The sequence below is a fragment of the Phyllobates terribilis genome, unplaced genomic scaffold (assembly GCF_046119375.1).
Source record: "Phyllobates terribilis strain yellow unplaced genomic scaffold, ASM4611937v1 Scaffold_85__1_contigs__length_6476398, whole genome shotgun sequence".
NCBI lineage: Eukaryota > Metazoa > Chordata > Amphibia > Anura > Dendrobatidae > Phyllobates > Phyllobates terribilis.
The window spans coordinates 6,420,833-6,442,176 of NW_027362845.1; the positions used below are offsets into that span (position 1 = coordinate 6,420,833).

The 21,344-nt window shown below is 49.3% G+C and overlaps 1 protein-coding gene across 2 annotated transcripts in view; it reads right to left on the reverse strand.

The window, feature by feature from the left end:
* Nucleotides 1-9,865, reverse strand: part of LOC141197679 (uncharacterized) — a 46,880-nt gene extending 37,015 nt beyond the window's left edge. For both annotated transcript variants that reach the window (XM_073662768.1, XM_073662767.1), the window contains exon 1: nt 9,780-9,865. The gene's annotated coding sequence lies outside the window, so the exon portion shown is untranslated. The remainder of the gene's footprint in view (nt 1-9,779) is intronic.
* Nucleotides 9,866-21,344: the final 11,479 nt, after the last annotated feature.

The following is a 21,344-nucleotide window of genomic DNA, read 5'->3' on the forward strand; positions in this document are numbered from 1 at the left end:
GTGTGGCCTCCTCAATCCAAGTATCCTGGTATGTGTGGCCTCCTCAATCCCTCATTCCTGGTATGTGTGGCCTCCTCAATCCCTCATTCCTGGTATGTGTGGCCTCCTCAATCCCCCATTCCTGGTATGTGTGGCCTCCTCAATCCCCCATTCCTGGTATGTGTGGCCTCCTCAACCCCCCAATCACTGCACACAAAACAATAAACACTTATACTCACCTTCCTTCCCTCACCTCTGCTCCAGCGCTGCATCTTGTCTGCTGCAGGTCATGTCGGCATCTGAGCAGCGCGCGCTCTCAGAAGCCGAGGTGAGCTGCTGCCAGCACATTCACTCCTCTCCACTGACAGCAGGAGATGCGGCTCAGCGCTCCTCCGTGCCCGCTACTAAAGAGAATGAATATTCCGTCTTCTCCTCGCCTATGGGAGTGGAGAAGAGGGAATATTCATGGCCCTTTAGCAGCGGGGACACGTGGTGGCTGCAGCATGTGCACCGCTCCTCCACTGCGCAACCCCTTACTCACCTATCCTCCTCGTTCCCATGCTGTTTGGGGCCCTCACGGCCCCCTCCGGCCAAGGGCCCCATAGCAGTGGCGTGGTCTGCCGCCATTGGCGGTACACCACTGCATCAGAGAGATATGTTACACAAAATAGTTAATAAATAACATTTCCCATATGTCTACTTAACATCAGCACAATATTGGAAACTATTTTTTTTTTTCTTAGGGAGCTATAAGGGTTAAAAGTTGACCAGCGATTTCTCATTTTTACAACAAAATTTACAAAACCATTTTTTTAGGGGCCACATCACATTTGAAGTCACTTTGAAGGGTCTTTATGACAGAAAATACCCAAAAGTGACACCATTCTAAAAACTGCACCCCTCAAGATGCTCAAAACCACATTCAAGAACTTTATTAACCCTTCATGTGCTTCACAGCAATTAATTGAACGTGAAAGGAAAAAATGAACATTTAACTCTTTTTCACTAAAATTTTAGTTTAACCCCCAATTTTTTTTTATTTTCACAAGTGTACCAGGAGAAATTGGAAACCAAAAGTTATTGTGCAATTTCTCCCAAGTACGCTGATACCCCATGTGTTGGAGAAAACTACTGTTTGGGTGCACTGCAGGGCTCGGAAGGGAAGGAGTGACGCTTTGGAATGCAGACTTTGTTGGAATTGTCTGAGGGCGTCATGTCACGTTCTCAGAGCCCCTGATGTGCCTAAACAGTGGAAATGGCCAACAAGTGCCCCCTTTTGGAACGGATACCCGATTTGTGAATCTTATAATGTAGTGTCATACGTCAGTTGTGTAGGACAACCTGACGAACACTACACAACTGATGTATGACAAACTGGCGAACACTATGTTAGTTGTGTAGTGTTCGTCAGGTTGTCATACGTCAGAAATTAATTTAGTAGTCCATGGAACTATGGTACCTTTTGAAGCATTCTTTCATGTACAGGCCAGGTTTGTCGGGGAAGGTGTCACATTGATAAATGGTGTCCTGGCGTATTCACCTTTTATAAACACACTCGGCACTTCTTTTGTGACTTCCCTCACAGCGGAAAAAAAGGCATCTGCCCCGGGAAATGCTGGTCTGGTACAATTCGAGGACCTTCAGTTCCGGAAGTACTGGGGCCCGCTCCGTCACCAGTGCAAAATATCAGGGCCTTGATAACTACCTCCTGGAACTGAAGGTACAATGTAGAAGTCTGGCCTGCACATTGTGACAGAAGGAAAGCGTTGTGCATTGCCATCTGTATAAGGTGCACGGCCAACTTCTTGTACCACACCTTGGCCTTTCTTAAAGCACTACTGTACGGCTGGAGGACTTGATCAGAGAGATCAACTCCCCCCCCATGTACTTGTTGTACCCCACTACACAGTCTGGTTTGACGACCTGTGTAGTGGAACCTTGTACAATGCTGACGGTGCTGCCATCACCATGTATGGTGGTCAAGAAAAGGACATCCCTCTTGTCCTTGACCACCAGAGGTTGGTCGCTACATTGGGAACTGCTCTCACCCCTTCTGAGCAGCTGCCCAATTAGCATCTTTGGGAGGCCTCTCTATTTTTGCAGACAGTATTGGAGGCTGCGGTACGTCGCGCAGAGAGGGACTTGAAGAGAGGGACACTGGTATAAAAGTTATCCACGCACAAGTGATAACCTTTATCCAGCAGTGGGTGCACCAAGTCCCACACGATTTTCCCACTCACTCCCAGAACAGGGGGGCATTCAGGGGATTCAATCCGGCAGTCCTTCCGTTCATAAACTCTAAACTTGTGAGTGTACCCTGAGGTACTCTCACAAAGTTTATACAGCTTGATTCCGTACTTGGCCTTCTTACTGGGCAGGTACTTCCGGAATCCAAGCCGCTCCATAAAAGCCATTAAGGACTCATCCACGCAGATGTCCCTTTGGGGCACGTACACTTCAGCAAACTTGTTGTTGAAGTGGACGATGACCGGTCGAACTTTGAAAAGATGATCAAAGTTCGGGTCATTGCGTGCCGGACACTTTGCATTATCGATGTAATGCAAGAACTTGTGGATGGCCTGAAAACGTTTCCGGGTCATGACCATTTGTAACACTGGAGTGTTATACAAAACGTCAACACTCCAATATCGCCAAAGTTCTGGCTTCTTCAGGATCCCCATATGAAGGACCAGGCCCCAAAACGTCATTATTTCTACTGCGTCTACAGGAGACCAGTTAGAAAATGATGAAGAGGGGTTTTGTTCCAAAAATTGATGAGTGTATAAATTAGTTTGGCCCACAAAGAGGTTTACAAGATCCTCAAAGAAAAAGTCTTTGAAAAAGTCTAGCTCTGTGAGGCTGGTGGTGTCAAACTTGATTCCTGATTCCGCCACAAAATCAGGAATCAGTGGCTCATAATTTTTGGAGGCCGAGGTCCACATGGGGTCAGTAGTGTGGGGGGGGGGGGCACTGGTTCATCTTTTCTCCTGGGGCGTCTGAGTGGCGGTACAGCAGAACCTGAAGGACTCCCGCTTTCCCGACTCCATGTTTTAAAATTGTGAGTAAAGAATAAAGGATCTTCATATTCAATGGCTTGCTCGAGTGCCATAATCTATCTGATAACAGGATATCAAAGGAAAAATCTTTCTTTGGGCAGAGCACCTGCTGATTAGCGATCCCTGGCTATTTGTGACTGACGCTCACTGGACTGCACAAAGGTATGCGATTGGAATAAGTGCTGGTTTTTCATTTTCTATTTATTTGACCTGAGAAGGAAGAGGAGGATAACGAGGAGTCAGAAAAATAAAGAAAGGTGGGATCCTCGCCCTCGCTGTCAGTGTCGGAGGCAAGAAAAGGGTATGCCTCCTCCACTGAATAGTGAGTTTGGGATGAGCGGGACATTTTTTTTTTAGTTATGTATGTGGTGCCTGTGTGTCAGTACTTTATTTAGAGTGTGTGTATGTGTGTCAGTGCGCTTGGTGTGAACTTTTTTTTCTGAAAAAAAAAAAGAGAAAAAAGGAACTACCGTAGGTGGTTCAAACAGCGAGCACGAGTGTGGATCGGTGAACTATGTCACCAATCAACTCTCGGCAGCTGCTGGGTGTGCGCGCGGATGTGGTGCAACGGACGAGGTTGTGTAAAACACCGAGCACGAGTGCTGATCAGTGATCTGTGGTCACTGATCAGCGCTCGGCCGCTGCAGGAAGCGCAAAAAAAAACAAAAACGGACAACAGTCGAGCGATGAAGTGATGATCAGCACTTGGTGGCAGAAAGGGGGATGGGAAGGGCGAGAGGGGGATTGGGGTGGATGAGAAGGGATCAAAAAATCCTACTTACAGTTGTCGACTTTCAGATGTCTTCTGTAAGATGTCTTCTGGAGCAGGAGCGGCGATTGTGGTGTCACAGGCTTCTGTGGCCCAGCACGGCGCAAAATCGGACAGCGCGACCGCCCTCTAGAAAAGAAAAAAAGGTTAGTTGAAAAAAAGGCAAAGTAGCGAGCACAAGTGCTGATCAGTGATTTGCGTCACCGATCAACTCTCGGTGGCTGCTGGATGCACGCACGGAGGTGGTACAAAGTGAGGGGAGGGGGGGGGGCAGAGAAAGAATTGACAGGGATGAAAAAAATGAATTGAAAAGCAGCAAGCACGACATTGATCAGTGACGTAGTCACGGGTCAGCGCTCAGCCGCTGCAGAACGCACAAAAAATTAAAAAACTGGGGGCAGGGTGGGTAAAAAGGGGGAGGGGGGTTGGGGTGGATGAGGGGAGAACAGGGATGGACTTACCAAAGTCTTCTCTGTTCTTCTTTCAGCAGCAGGTTCTGGAGCAAGATCTGCAGCAGCAGGAGACCCAGGATGCAGGAGACCGCAGCAGGACGCCGGAGCAGCAGCAACTGGAGCACGTGAGAAGATCTTGTGGTGTCACAGGTGCTCCTGTGGTAACACAAGGCCCAGCACAGAGGTGATCAAACGTGACCGCTCTGTATGTCACCAGCCGGTCACCTCCCGGTCAGGCACTCTGGTTGGCGCGATCGATGATGACATTGATCGCACCAATCAGAGATGGCTAAGGCTTGGGCAGCATCACAGGGGGTCACAGGGAGGCGACAGGCAGGTGACAAGCCGGTCACCGCCCTGTGACCGCCTTGTCACCTGTGTTCAGGTACTCTGATTGAAGCGATCGAGGTCATCATCGATCACTCCAATCAGAGCTCTCTGGGGCCTCAGCTGACATCACAAGGGGTCATGGGGCGGTGACAGGTAGATCACAAGCCGGTCACCGCGCAGTCGTGGTATGATCGGTGCGATCGATGTGACTGGCGATCACACCGATCATAGCGGGTTGGGGAGAGGGCTGGGGTCTCTTAGCAACAGCCTAGGATCGATGCTCTTATGAGCACCGATCCTAGGCTGCACATCACTGTTTCCAGCAATCTGATTGCCGGAAACCGTGAGAAATGCTGTGATTGGCTGTTCAATTCTGAACAGCCAATCACAGCGATCGTGTGTGTGTGGGTGGGGCGGCGCAAACAACCCGGGATGACGGCGCCATCTACCCTGAAGTAAGATGGCGCCGGAGATTTAATGCGATCACCGCGACTTTGGTCGAGGGACCGCATTAAAGCTAGGACATACTAATATGTATTAGGCTCTTAAGTCCCAGGGCACAGATACATATTAGTACGCCTTGGGCTACAAAGGGGTTAACGGCAATGGTACCAAATACTAATTAAATGTATGTAAACTTTTGACTTTGCAGTAAGTAATAAAGATGCCTTAAAACAGTCTCTCTCTCTCATTATTTTGGCATTTGGCAAATATTAAAAATTATGATAATCCTAATTTACCTAAAAAGGGAAAGGTTTATTCTGATTTCATGTCAGATATTGAGAAAAACATCATATGTGTCTTTTTATATAGTGTATGGAGACTTCTGGTTTCAACTGTATAAAATACACTGATACATTAAATAGAACCAGATACGTATCAAGGTATATATAAAGGAAATGGTATGGTACACAGAATGCTCCAATAATCCGCCTCAACGCGTTTCCCCAACAGGTTCATCAGGAGGCTTAATACAGGGATGATAATTCATGATGTTCAGCATAGTGTGCCTAATAGCCAGGTGTCCATGTATAAATATCCCAATTCATCCAAAACACCTCCCAGACTAGGAGACCCATTCCTAGAGGTGAATTGTCATAGGATATATAGAATGGAGTCTGTCTACAATAATGTACTGCGCCTGCGCTACTTCTCATGCACTAGAGGTCCGATAATGTCCATCAGCTAGTGTGCATGTCCGGAATTGACATGCTTTACACTGAAACACTAAATAAACTGATTGCCACCGCCCCACTGGTATCTGTGACTGCGCATTCCCATAGTTATGCGTTCTACGTCGGAACATATCTAGGATCATTGTCTGCGATTGCGTATGCCAGGATGTCTGCGTTCCACACCGGAGCACATATGGTATTGGATTGCATTCCATCTCAGAAAAATCCTCTCTCTGAGATCAGCATCATGGGAGACTAAAAACAAGTTGCGAAGACACTGGTGGGTCCCTCCTGCCAACCCCAAACAATATATCCATGGGGCCAGGTGATTTCTTTGTCCTCTCCTGGTCTCCCCAAAACGTATCCATGGTCTCTCTGATGGTCAAATGGAGGAGATCTGTATCTTTCCAGTCAGGGCTGATACCGTTAGAATAGAATCATTTAGAATAGAACACTGCACCTCTTTGGATAATGCCATGCAATCCATCTGCTGTCCTGAAGGATGTCTCTCATTCTCTTTGTAAAGTCTTTCTCCAATCTCTGTTTCAAGTGTGACTACTATAGAAACACATGTCCCTTCTGCTTCTCTGGGCTCAGCCCCCTGAATAGCAGAACTGCTCTCACCCCCCCCCCCCCCCCCAAAAGCTAAGTGTGCATTAGTGGAGGTATCTTTCTCAGGTGACCTCATCAACTGGGTCTACATGTGAGACTCCCTGAGGTGAAGGCTCCGCCGGATCTTCTTTCAACACTTACACAATGGGCCTGGACAATTTCTTGAACAATGGTTAGAGGCTCCTGAGATACTAATGCGATTAGTGGAATGCTGGACACTTTACAAGTTAAATTAGTGTACATAAACGGACGAGCAAGCAGAACATTAGTAAAACACAGCCAGCAATCTCTAATAAAACACAATAATGTATTTGTCTTGGATTAACAAATCTAATCGTCTGGCTAATTAAGATTTTACGCTGTATCGTCACACAAGTATTGCACATTCTCCCATCAAGCAATAGGCATGTAGATCTATTTCATCACTACATAAAATATGAGATGATGATAGCCCACAGTATATTCCTAAATGGTCAAATTTGACCCCTATTGCATAATTAGAGATCTACAAGGATCACCACACTTGTTAATTACTAAATAGTATATATGGGATATAACTGATGAGAAATAATTCTGATATAGAAGCTCAGATATCTCGATGAAGTACAACAATATGTGAACCCCATTTACAGGGAACTGAGTAACAATGGTTAGAGTATAAAACCCAAAAATGTAATCCAGAATGGGACTGTATTCACACAAAACAGGCATAGGAAATTTGCTTATCGAGTCCCTTAGGGGTTTATGAATCAAGTCTGGAAATTCACTTACTTTCCTTTTTGAGGATACATCTACTGAGATCACCTCCTCTCACATTGGGTTTAACCACCTCAATGATACAAAGGAGATGTCTCTGGTTTCACCTCAATGTGCCCTGTTCATGTGTCTCGACCATGGAGTATATCTCTCAAGTGCTCCCCACCCTCCTCCTAGATTGCCTCTTGGTCGTGCCTACATAATCTAGGGGACAGGTGCATGTGGCCATATATACAAGTCCTGAAGTTTTACAGTTGAAATAATCCCTCTGGCTCTGGAAAAAGGTTTTACCTGTAGAGGAACTCGAGATGTAATTGGATGAGACCATGTAAATCTATGTACAACATTCTCCACATCTAAAGAAACAGCAGATTCTTCTATCTAGACAAGTCCCCTTGCACTAAACGGTCCCTAATTGACCAACCCTTTCTGAAAGTTATTGTGTGAGTAGATCACACAGCACCCCCAGGTCCGGGTTGACTACAAGTACATACTAGTGTTTTCTGAGGATATTAAAGATACGGTCACTCCTATTACTCGTGTTATCCCATCTTTTTCTTGGTTAGGTATGAAGGAGTGTCTGTACCCTTTTTCCATGAATCTGGTGTTCATGTCTATGGCCAGTATATTCAAATCTGTGACATTACAGCAGTTTCTTCTCAACCATAAAAATAGGCCGTGGATATTGTTTTTTTTTTCTTTTTTATTTGCAGCATGGGGTGGTGGCTATCCCACTTCAATAGTTTATTAGTGCTTGTAGGTTTATGATATATGAGTGTCCCTAGGGTCCCATTGCAATCTTTCTTGATTAGTACATCTAGGAAAGGCAACTGGTAATAATTCAACTCTGATATAAATCTAAGGTCCACTTTATTGATGTTATGTTCCTTGACAAATTCAAGAAACTTTTCACTCGTCCCCGAGCAGATAATATATCTATACTATGTCCCAGTATATGGATGCCACCACTTATGATCATCCCTGAATATTGTGGTTTCCTCCCACCATCCCAGGAATAGGTTAGCATACGAGGGGGCACAGGGGCTCCTCATCATAGTACAGCTGAGCTCGGGAGAAGTACTTCCAGTCAAAAAGGAAGAAGTTATGAGTAAGAGTGAATTTTAGAAGATCCTCCATGAAGTCATTATGTCTGCTACACTCTATTGATCTCGATTTCAAGAAACGTCTTACTCCTCTGATACCATCCTCATGTGGTATATTACTGTACAAAGCCTCAATATCTAGTGAAGACTGCTTCCCTACCTGCATGTATACATGCTCGAGGGTCTACATGTAGGGGAGCAGGGAAAGGGAAACCCAACTCCAGAGGGATTATTCCAACCTCAAGCGGTACTGTGGGAACATTATACTGTGTGGGGGGCATCATACATACTGCATAAGGGGCATAATTGGGGCATTACACTGTGTGGGGGCATCATACATCCTGCATAAGGGGCATAATGGGGGCATTACACTGTGTGGGGGCATCATACATACTGTATAAGGGGCATAATGGGGGCATTACACTGTGTGGGGGGCATCATACATCGTGCATAAGGGGCATAATGGGGGCATTACACTGTGTGGGGGCATCATACATCCTGCATAAGGGGCATAATGGGGGCATTACACTGTGTGAGGGGCATCATACATCCTGCATAAGGGGCATAATGGGGGCATTACACTGTGTGGGGGGCATCATACATCCTGCATAAGGGGCATAATGGGGGCATTACACTGTGTGGGGGCATCATACATCCTGCATAAGGGGCATTACACTGTGTGGGGGCATCATACATCCTGTATAAGGGGCATAATGGGGGCATTACACTGTGTGGGGGGCATCATACATCCTGCATAAGGGGTATAATGAGGGCATTACACTGTGTGGGGGCATCATACATCCTGCATAAGGGGCATTACACTGTGTGGGGGGCATCATACATCCTGCATAAGGGGCATAATGGGGGCATTACACTGTGTGGGGGGCATCATACATCCTGCATAAGGGGCATAATGGGGGCATTACACTGTGTGGGGGGCATCATACATCCTGCATAAGGGGCATAATGGGGGCATTACACTGTGTGGGGGGCATCATACATCCTGCATAAGGTGCATAATGGGGGCATTACACTGTGGTGGCATCATACATCCTGCATAAGGGGCATAATGGGGGCATTACACTGTGTGGGGGCATCATACATCCTGCATAAGGGGCATAATGGGGGCATTACACTGTGTGGGGGCATCATACATACTGTATAAGGGGCATAATGGGGGCATTATACTGTGTGGGGGCATCATACATCCTGCATAAGGGGCATAATGGGGGCATTACACTGTGTGGGGGCATCATACATCCTGCATAAGGGGCATAATGGGGGCATTACACTGTGGGGGGCATCATACATACTGCATAAGGGGTATAATGGGGGCATTACACTGTGGGGCAGTAAAGGGGTCCTGTACTATGAGAACAATACGTTTCCTCCCTTCCTGTCTCCATAGTTGGGTCGTATGTATCTATTACAGGAAACAGAACAAAAACCTTATGATTCTTATAAAGGGGCAACACAAGACCCCAAAAGAGTCTCGGCGCTGAAGGGGTTAATGCCCCCTGCGCCCAGTAATGGGGGTCTCCACATACCTCCACCTGCAGTGCCGCCACCACATATATGGCTGCTCTGTGCGCACAGGAGCTGTGATGAGGTCACAAGAGGGGAGGAGTCAGGGGTCACATGATCAGGGGCCTCAGTGGATGCAGGACTCTGCTGTGCTGGTTGTCATGGTGCTGGATGAGCTGAAGTTTATGTGTGGGGTCAGGAGGGGTTTACAGTGTGGATGTAGCAGAGCCGCGTGTGTACGAGGTGTACGGAGCGGAGCCGTGTGTGTATGAGGCGTACGGAGCGGAGCCGCGCGCGTACGAGGCGGACAGAGCGGAGCCGCGTGTGTACGAGGTGTACGAAGCGAAGCCGTGTGTGTTTATGGAGCCCTGTGTCTACGGAGCCGTGCATGTACTGAGCCGTGTGTGTACGGAGCGGAGCCGTGTGTGTACAAGGTGTACGGAGCGGAGCCGTGTGTGTTCGAGGTGTACGGAGCGGAGCCGTGTGTGTACGAGGTGTACGGAGCGGAGCCGCGTGTGTACGAGGTGCACGGAGCGGAGCCGTGTGTGTACGAAGTGTACGGAGCGGAGCCGCGTGTGTACGAGGTGTACGGAGCGGAGCCGCGTATGTACCAGGTGTACGGAGCGGAGCCGCATGTGTACCAGGTGTACGGAGCGGAGCCGTGTGTGTTTATGGAGCCCTGTATGTACATAGCCCTGTGTCTATGGAGCCATGCATGTACGGAGCGGAGCCATATGTATATGAGGTGTATGGAGCCGTGTGTGTATAGAGCCGTGTGTGTATGCTGTATACAGCTGTATACTCCCAGGTTCGGTCGCAGACCCCACGGCTCTTTATCAGACTGTAGAAAACTGACACTGGACACTCGGTAAAACTGCGCTCGGACGTCTCTTGTTTCTCGCACAGATATTGATGACATAAGATGGAGTCAGACGAACCCTCCTACAAAACCTGATAACAAAGTCATTACTACAGGACTGGATGAGAAAGGGATTTATTCTACAAGAAACGCTGAGGCCACAAATGAGAGAATCCGGGCCCCGTGGCTGGATACGCCGGACCCCCAGCGTGTTAGGACCAGACGGGGTCTTTGTCCCTGGAGCTTCTCTGCTCGGTATAATGAGACTCTGATCTTGTTCTTATAAAGAGGGTTGGAGTAAAATAGAAGCTGCCTGAATATGAGGACCTTGTCTGATCTCTATGTCCTTGTGTACAGAGCTATGGAGATAGCGCTATTCTCTGTATAATAGATGTGATGTCGCTGGAGCCCTAATATTCCTGTACAGGGGTCTCTGTAGAGATAATCTTACCCCAGCATTATGGATTAGGAGAAAGAAAAAAAGGGATTGGGGACATTTTATTGTAACTTCCATTAAAAAAACCCTGTAATCTACTATATAATCGGCTAATGTTTTGGCTAATTTGAATACTATTCCACCTGCTGATTTTGATGCTGATTTTGATGTGTTGTCTGATTTACCTGCCGGTAATGAGAATGTAGCCTTCACTGGCGGCATCTCGTCTTCTTTTCTACCTCCCACTAGTCCTGGTAATATTATTGACACCTTTCAGGATCGTGTTATCCGGGAGGTTGAATCATTGATTTATGTACTCCCGCTTTCTAATTTGTCACAAAATGAGAAATCGGCTTTGAATGAAATTAAATCTTGGAAGGATGTTGTACGTAAAGCAGATAAAGGTGGTAAAATAGTATTACTTAATAAAGATTTTTATGTGGCAGAGTCATTGTCGCAATTGGCAGATTCCAATACTTCTACACCTTTACCTAGTGACCCCACATTTAAAAATAAAAATTTATTGAGATCTTTATTAAGAAAATACGTAGAGAAAGGCGTTCTATCTAAATCTACTGCTGAAAAGCTTCTGCCAGAATTCCCATTGAGGCCTTATTGGTATACTATACCTAAAATCCATAAGTGTACCAAAATCCCCCCAGGCTGCCCTATTGTCTCCGGGGTGGGCTCCCTTTTGGAGCCTCTCTCGAGATATATAGATTGGCTTTTAAAACCGTTTCTACAAAAAATACCTTCATTCATAAAGGACACTGATAGTTTTCTGGTTGCTCTAAAGCAGTGGTCCCCAACCTTTTTTGCACCAGGGACCGGCTTGAAGCAAGATCATTTTTCCATGGCCCAGCAAGGAGGGGGTGGGGTGGGCGGGGCTTTGGTCATATGGGGGCGGGGTAATGGAGGGATTTGGAGTTTAGTGCATACTTATCATATAGTGTAGACCAGGTCCCCGCCAGGAGCTATGCCAGGAGCTCCACATAATGTGCTGTGCCAGGAGCCGCATCACTGAGGCCCCATCACGCCCTGCAGCAGGACAGGGCAGCTGTCCTGACAGCTGCTGTTCAGCTGCATTTACTTCATCCCAGGGGCGGACACAGACTGTAGTGGGCCCCTGTGCAAGACATTTTTTGGGGCCCCCCCCCGCTCTTTATAAGGCAACAAAGTTATGTAAACATAACCCTCCCATGTGCATCTCTCACCCCCCCATGTGCAGCTCACCCCCCGTGCATCTATCATCCCCCTCCGTGCATCTCTCATCCCCCTCCGTGCATCTCTCACCCCCCCGTGCATCTCTCATCCACCCCCCGTGCATCTCTCATCCCCTCCGTGCATCTCTCACCCCCCGTGCATCTCTCATCCACCCCTCGTGCATCTCTCATCCCCTCCATGCATCTCTCATCCCCCCCGTGCATCTCTCATCCCCCCCGTGCATCTCTCATCCCCCCGTGCATCTCTCATCCCCCCGTGCATCTCTCACCCCCCCGTGCATCTCTCATCCCCTCCGTGCATCTCTCACCCCCCCGTGCATCTCTCACCCCCCCTTGCATCTCTCACCCCCCCGTGCATCTCTCCCCTGCCCCCCATGTGCATCTCTCATCTCTCCCCTCCCCCCCATGTGCATCTCTCATCTCTCCCCTCCCCCCCATGTGGATCTCTCCCCTCCCCCATGTGGATCTCTCATCTCTCCCCTCCCCCATGTGCATCTCTCATCTCTCCCCTCCCCCCGTGTGCATCTCCCATTCCCCCCACTCCTAGTTAATTGTATTTAAAAAAAAATAAAACTTGTTATACTTACCCCCATGCGATCCCTGCAGAATCCTGGCGCTCGTCCAAATCGCTGACACCAGGTTCTCCTGCCTTCCGGTCATGTGACGGCGCCGTCACATGACCGGAAGTCAGAGGAATTATGACATGTCCTGGACCCGGCGCTTTGCATGGGGCCGGGGGCCCCATGAGGAGAGAGACGCACAAGAGGGGGGCTCCGAGGGGGCTCCTACCGGCCGGGCCCCATACTGGAGTCAGGGCAGTCATGCCCTGATGGCGGCCCTGCTGGAGGCTGGAGGGGCCCCCTCTCCCTCGGGGCCCCCGTTCAATGAACCGGCTGCACGGGCGGTAGTTCCGCCCCTGCTTCATCCTGCTTCAGGACCTGTGGTGACATCACAGTTATGTACCTTGATGTCATCACAGGTCCTCTACAGGTCTACCCTGCGGGAGTCTAGAACAGCGGGCAGCATCCACCCCACACAGTGTGCTCTGAACCACCGCAGACCAGAGCACACTGTCAATGTTTAGTGATTGTCTGTGGTGGTGCCGCGGACCGGCTGAAAAACCCCAACGGCCCGGTCCTGGTCCGCGGACCGGCGGTTGGGGACCTCTGCTCTAAAGGAGGTTAACTGGCAACCTGATTTTTCTCTATGTTCTATAGATGTTACCAGTTTATACACTCGCATCCCCAAAGCACTAGGGTTGGAGGCAGTAAAAAAATTCCTGATGCAGTCTAATAAAAGTGAGTAATTTTCCTCCTTTATTTTAGAAAGCCTTGATTTTGTGCTCTCAAATAACTGTTTTCAGTCCCAGAACCAATGGTACCGCCAGAATATCGGGACTGCGATGGGCACACCCGCAGCGTGTGTCTATGCTAATATTTTTTTTATCTTTTTGTGAAACGCAATTTATTATTTCCTGCAAAAATCCGTTTGTTAAGTGTATTAGATCTTTTTTAAGATATATTGATGATATTTTCATCGCTTGGTCGGGTACCGCAGAAGATTTTACGGCTTTTGTTCAGTTTTTGAACACCACAAATACAGCTAATATGAATTTTACTGCGAATTTTGGAGGACTTTTTCTTGATTTTCTGGATGTTTCCATTTCAATTGAAAATAATACCATTCACACATAATTATTTAAAAAACCTTCAGCTGGTAATACTTTGTTACATTATAATAGTGCTCATCCAGTGCAGACTAAATCTGTGGTTCCATACAGCCAATTTCTCCGTCTGCGTAAATTGAATACTTCTGACCAAACCTTTCTTGATCAGGCTTCTGAGTTGAAAAACAACTTTCTTGCCCGTGGTTATCCTAGACATGAACTAAATACCGCACTTGAGAAAGCACAAAAATTTACACGAGATAGTCTTTTATCAAAACGCTATAAGTCATCCTCCCATCATGCACAAATGGCTACTAAAAGGTTTGTAACACAGACCTGTAGAAGCGTCTTCACGTGAAACAGCTGTTGTTGGCTTTTTTCTTCCCCGCTCTCCCTGCTTGCCGGACTTTTTATCCTCAGGAAATAAAGATTCTGCTTTTAAGGACTGGTGAGTGCAGCTCATTTTTCTTTCTTATGGTTATTTTGGAATTATTGACAAGTTTATTATGACATCATAAAGGTGAGTGCAACCAGCACTTATTTAATATATATTTGAGTCTTGATACTGCACTTACAATCTGTGCTCTCTCCCCTCTACTTATTTTAAAGTATGTTTTTGGAGTGTGGGAGGAAACTGGAGAACCCGGAGGAAACCCACACAAACACGGGGAGAACATACAAACTCCTTGCAGATGTTATCCTTGGTGGGATTTGAACCCAGGACCCCAGAGCTGCAGGGCTGCAGGGCTGCAGGACTGCAGTGCTAACCACTGAGCCACCATGCTACCCTACCTTTCCACCCCTCTTTGTTACTTCGGGAGCCGGGCTAACTATGGGGCAGCCGCCACTGGCCGTTGAGCACTGGTCAGCTGCCCATATATTGATAGATTGGATAATTCTAAATGCAGCGACACCAAATATCTGTATATTTTATTTTTTTTGTTATTCTATTTTGAATGTGGTGAAAGGGGGGATTTAAACTTTTATATTTTTTAAATATTTTTAAAAGCATTTTTTTTTTACTTTTCACTTCCTTCAATAGTCTCTATGGGAGAGTAGAAGCTGCGATCATCAGATGACCTGTGTGTAGCAGAAATGCTCACTGGCTATGAGCGCCGACCGCTAGGCGGCGTTCATAGCATCTTGGCAATGACAACCGCAGGGGTCTCCTGCAGACCCCAGGTTGTCATGCCAGCCCATCAGCGATTCACGGTCATGTGACCTGGTTTTGGCTCCCATTCCTGAGAAAAAATACTGACCGAATACTGACCAAAAACTGATAGTGGGGCCATAGCCTTAATTTGAGGGTATTCACATCCTAATTGAAGGGTTTAGGAATTACAGCTCTTTAATATGGAGCAGTATCTTTTTCATGGGACCAAAGTAATTGGACAATTATCTCAAAAGCTCTTTCATTGACTGCATGGGCTCTTCCCTCATTAATCCATCATCAATTAAGCAGGTAAAAGGTTTGGAGCTGATTCCAGGTGTGGCATTTGTATTTGGAAACTGTTGCTGTGAACCCATAATGCGGAAAAGAGCTCTCATTGAATTGAAACAGACCATCATTATATTATATTAATATTAAAGTGTAAGAAATGCACAGTAGCATAAAGTAACCTCACCAGTCAAAAGGGAAAAACACACCCGACACACGTATTGCACCTGGCTTCGTCATGGGGAGATGGTGGACTGAACAACCAGGCTATTTACATGTAGGACCCAATCAAAAAGTTGTAACGCATGTGGATTCCTGCACATACAAAATGAATGGAACATCATCCAAGAAGCGGTAGTGACTTCAGACACTATCTTCAGATGGCCCGCCCACTGAAAACAAGGTGCCTGTGTGCATGATTGATGGTGCTGTTTTCATGTGATGCGACCAACACGTGAGAGGAAGCAGTCATCTCACCGCTGACGCGCCAATACTGGAGGTGCTGACGGATTCGGCACATAAAAAAAAACACATGATAATGAATAATGTGGTGGCAGAATGGGAAGTGATGTACGATCACATCATTATAGTCACGGTCATGTGGCTGGGCAGAGAAGATCACATGGACAGCAGTCACATGATCAGTTCTTCACAATACAGATGGACAATGACCCAAAACATAGTGCGAAAGCAACTCTGGAGTTTTTTACTGTAAAGCAGTGAAATATTCTGTGATGGCGCAATGGTCACGTCAGTAACCAGATCTCGACCCCATCGAGCTGCATTTCACAGGCTGAAGACAAAACATAAGGGAGAAAGACCCACAAACAACCAACAACTGAAGTCACTGCAGTAAAGGCGGCAAAGCCTCACAAAGGAGGAAACCCAGCGTTTAGTGACGTCCATGGCTTCCAGACTTCAGGCCGTCACAGCTGCAAAGGATTCTCTACAAAGTATTAATGAGCATTTTATTTATGGTAAAGTTAATTTCTCCAATTACTTTTCAGCCCCTGAAATGAGGAGGCTTCGTAGAAAAATGTTTGTAATTCCTAAACGTTTCACAGGAGATTTTTGTTTAATCCTTTTAATTAAACCTGAAAGTCTCCGCTTCAATTACATCTCAGTTGTTTCATTTTAAAATCCAAATTAGTGGCCTGCAGAGCTGAAATCACAAAGATTCACTGTCCAAATATTTCTGGACCGAACTGTATTCATATATTTACACTATATGGACAAATATTGCATCTCTTGCCCCCAAAACAAAACCCAAAATGTTCTCCTGCCCCTTTTCCTAACTCCTAATCCCCAAATAGACAAGGACATTCGGAGTTTCCAATCCTCCCTCTTTGGCCACGGCCCCACTATCAGTATTCGGTCAGTATTTTTTCTCAGGAGTGGGAGCCAAAACCAGGTGAGGAACAATCAGAGAAAAGGTATAATAGAAACAAGTCACCAATTCTGCATTTATCACCCACTCCTGAGAAAAAATACTGACCAAATACTGATAGTGGGGCCTTTTGTAGATAAAGCATCTTCAGCCTCGGCTCTTTACCTCCTACAGACAAAATGGTGGGAAAACTAAACACTTTTTATTAATCCGTTATATTTTATTACAGTTTTTATTACAGGGAAATTACAATAAAATGTCCCCAATCCCTTTTCCCTTCTCCCGATCTATAATGCTGGGGTAAGATTATCTCTACAGAGACCCCTGTACAGGAATATTAGGGCTCCAGCGACATCACATCTATTATACAGAGAATAGCGCTATCTCCATAGCTCTGTACACAAGGACATAGAGATCAGACAAGGTCCTCATATTCAGGCAGCTTCTATTTTACTCCAACCCTCTTTATAAGAACAAGATCAGAGTCTCATTATACCGAGCAGAGAAGCTCCAGGGACAAAGACCCCGTCTGCTCCTAACACGCCGGGGGTCCGGAGTATCCAGCCACGGGGCCCGGATTCTCTCATTCGTGGCCCCAGCGTTTCTTGTAGAATAAATTCCTTTCTCATCCAGTCCTGTAGTAATGACTTTGTTTTCAGGTTTTGTAGGAGGGTTCGTCTGACTCCATCTTATGTTATCAATATCTGTGCGAGAAACAGGCGACGTCCGAGCGCAGTTTTACCGAGTATCCAGTGTCAGTTCTTCTACAGTCTGATAAAGAGCCGCGGTGTCTGCAACCGAACTTGGGGAGTATACAGCTGTATACAGCGTACACACGGCTCTGTACACACACGGCACTGTACACACACGGCTCCGTACACACATGGCTCCGTACACACACGGCTCCGTACACACAAGGCTCCGCTCCGTACACCTCGTACACGCGCGACTCCGCCCCGTACACCTCGAACGCGCGGCTCCGCTCCGTACGCCTCGTACACGCGCGGCTCCGCTCCGTACGCCTCGTACACGCGCGGCTCCGCTCCGTACGCCTCGTACACGCGCGGCTCCGCTCCGTACGCCTCGTACACGTGCGGCTCCGCTCCGTACGCCTCGTACACGCGCGGCTCCGCTCCGTACGCCTCGTACACGCGGCTCCGCTCCGTACGCCTCGTACACGCGCGGCTCCGCTCCGTACGCCTCGTACACGCGCGGCTCCGCTCCGTACGACCTCGTACACGCGCGGCTCCGCTCCGTACGACCTCGTACACGCGCGGCTCCGCTCCGTACGCCTCGTACACGCGCGGCTCCGCTCCGTACGCCTCGTACACGCGCGGCTCCGCTCCGTACGCCTGGTACACGCGCGGCTCCGCTCCGTACGCCTCGTACACGCGCGGCTCCGCTCCGTACGCCTCGTACACGCGCGGCACCGCTCCGTACGCCTCGTACACGCGCGGCTCCGCTCCGTACGCCTCGTACACGCGCGGCTCCGCTCCGCACGCCTCGTACACGCGCGGCTCCGCTCCGCACGCCTCGTACACGCGCGGCTCCGCTCCGCACGCCTCGTACACGCGTGGCTCCGCTCCGCACGCCTCGTACACGCGCGGCTCCGCTCCGTACGCCTCGTACACGCGCGGCTCCGCTCCGTACGCCTCGTACACGCGCGGCTCCGCTCCGTACGCCTCGTACACGTGCGGCTCTGCTTCGTACAGCTCGTACACACGCGGCTCTGCTCCGTACACCTCGTACACACACGGCTCTGCTCCGTACACCTCGTACACACACGGCTCTGCTCCGTACACCTCGTACACACAGCTCCGCTCCGTACACCTCGTACACACAGCTCCGCTCCGTACACCTCGTACACACGCGGCTCCGCTCCGTACACCTCGTACACACGCGGCTCTGCTCCGTACACCTCGTACACACAGCTCCGCTCCGTACACCTCGTACACGCGCGGCTCCGCTCCGTACGCCTCGTACACGCGCGGCTCCGCTCCGTACGCCTCGTACACGCGGCTCCGCTCCGTACGCCTCGTACACGCGCGGCTCCGCTCCGTACGCCTCGTACACGCGCGGCTCCGCTCCGTACGACCTCGTACACGCGCGGCTCCGCTCCGTACGCCTCGTACACGCGCGGCTCCGCTCCGTACGCCTCGTACACGCGCGGCTCCGCTCCGTACGCCTGGTACACGCGCGGCTCCGCTCCGTACGCCTCGTACACGCGCGGCTCCGCTCCGTACGCCTCGTACACGCGCGGCACCGCTCCGTACGCCTCGTACACGCGCGGCTCCGCTCCGTACGCCTCGTACACGCGCGGCACCGCTCCGTACGCCTCGTACACGCGCGGCTCCGCTCCGTACGCCTCGTACACGCGCGGCTCCGCTCCGCACGCCTCGTACACGCGCGGCTCCGCTCCGCACGCCTCGTACACGCGCGGCTCCGCTCCGCACGCCTCGTACACGCGTGGCTCCGCTCCGCACGCCTCGTACACGCGCGGCTCCGCTCCGTACGCCTCGTACACGCGCGGCTCCGCTCCGTACGCCTCGTACACGCGCGGCTCCGCTCCGTACGCCTCGTACACGTGCGGCTCTGCTTCGTACAGCTCGTACACACGCGGCTCTGCTCCGTACACCTCGTACACACACGGCTCTGCTCCGTACACCTCGTACACACACGGCTCTGCTCCGTACACCTCGTACACACAGCTCCGCTCCGTACACCTCGTACACACGCGGCTCCGCTCCGTACACCTCGTACACACGCGGCTCTGCTCCGTACACCTCGTACACACAGCTCCGCTCCGTACACCTCGTACACACGCGGCTCTGCTCCGTACACCTCGGACACACACGGCTCTGCTCCGTACACCTCGTACACACGCGGCTCTGCTCCGTACACCTCGTACACACACGGCTCTGCTCCTTACACCTCTTACACACACGGCTCTGCTACATCCACACTGTAAACCCCTCCTGACCCCACACATAAACTTCAGCTCATCCAGCACCATGACAACCAGCACAGCAGAGTCCTGCATCCACTGAGGCCCCTGATCATGTGACCCCTGACTCCTTCCCTCCTGTGACCTCAATTCATATATGTGGTGGCGGCTCTGCAGGTGGAGGTATGTGGAGACCCCCATTACTGGGCGCAGGGGGCATTAACCCCTTCAGCGCCGAGACTCTTTTGGGGTCTTGTGTTGCCCCTTTATAAGAATCATAAGGTTTTTGTTCTGTTTCCTGTAATAGATACATACGACCCAACTATGGAGACAGGAAGGGAGGAAACGTATTGTTCTCATAGTACAGGACCCCTTTACTGCCCCACAGTGTAATGCCCCCATTATGCCCCTTATGCAGTATGTATGATGCCCCCACACAGTGTAATGCCCCCATTATGCCCCTTATGCAGGATATATGATGCCCCACACAGTGTAATGCCCCCATTATGCCCCTTATGCAGGATGTATGATGCCCCCACACAGTGTAATGCCCCCATTATGACCCTTATGCAGGATGTATGATGCCCCTGTAATAGTGGGGAAGGGCGTAGCCTTCCCTTGAGACTGAGAGAGTAAAAGGAAGAGTTCCTGAAGACAGACCTCCCCAACTGTGGTAGGCCAAGCTAAGGGGGTTAGCTTTAGTGGTCCGGTTGGTAGAGCAGAGGGGGAACTTAGTGCCCTTATCAAGCCTAGAGAGATATAGAGCTTGTTCCTGGTATAGTTCCTTCTGGGCTGTAGTACCTGAAAACAGCCACAAGATGCCACTGTTCGGGGTGCAGATGTCAGGATGAGTCTGCTAGCCGAGCTATAGACAGTGATGGGTTAAGGTTCTGTGATGACAGCTCACTGAGGGTGGGCATATTAGGAAAGTCTCTGTTTTAATTTCCTGAATCAGGAAGTGATAGAGTAGTACAAGAAGGGATTGCGACCTGATGAGACAGCCTTACTATAGTGGCTGCTAGGGTAGACGGGAGCTCCGAACCCTCAGACAGTGAGATCCCAGTGCGCAGTTCTCCCCACGCAAGAGCACGAGTCCTGTTCGCTCGCCGTAGAAACTCACCAAAGCGTAGTGAGGACACGGGGCACTTCTGGTCTGCAGGCAGCAGAGGAAGCTAAACAGTACTCCAAGCCAAGACGTGGGGGAGAGATATCGGATCCGTTCACTGTTAATACAGAGGAGTCTCTAGGGCCAGGAATTATAGCCACAGAGATGCTCTGCTTAAAGAGGGAACCAGGGCTGAAGCAGTTAACGGCGCCTGTGAGGGAGATGATTACCTGTCGGGCCTTATCCATTATATCTGACTGTAAATACTGTAAATATTCCTCTTCCCCAAGTAAAGTCCAAGTTCTGGTTAAGAACCTCGTGTCCTCTGAAATTATTGCTGCCCTGGTCCCAGAAGAAAATTGCCTGGAGACAGCCGCGATCGGATGGCGTGAAGTAAGTGAAGAGCACTACATACACAGCCACACTTCAGAGAGAGGACACGTATTGTCTGTAGGGTGCCATAGCGAGAGGGGGCTACAGCTCGTCCACGACTACCTCGCTGGGGCACCTTACACCCCCCCCACACAGTG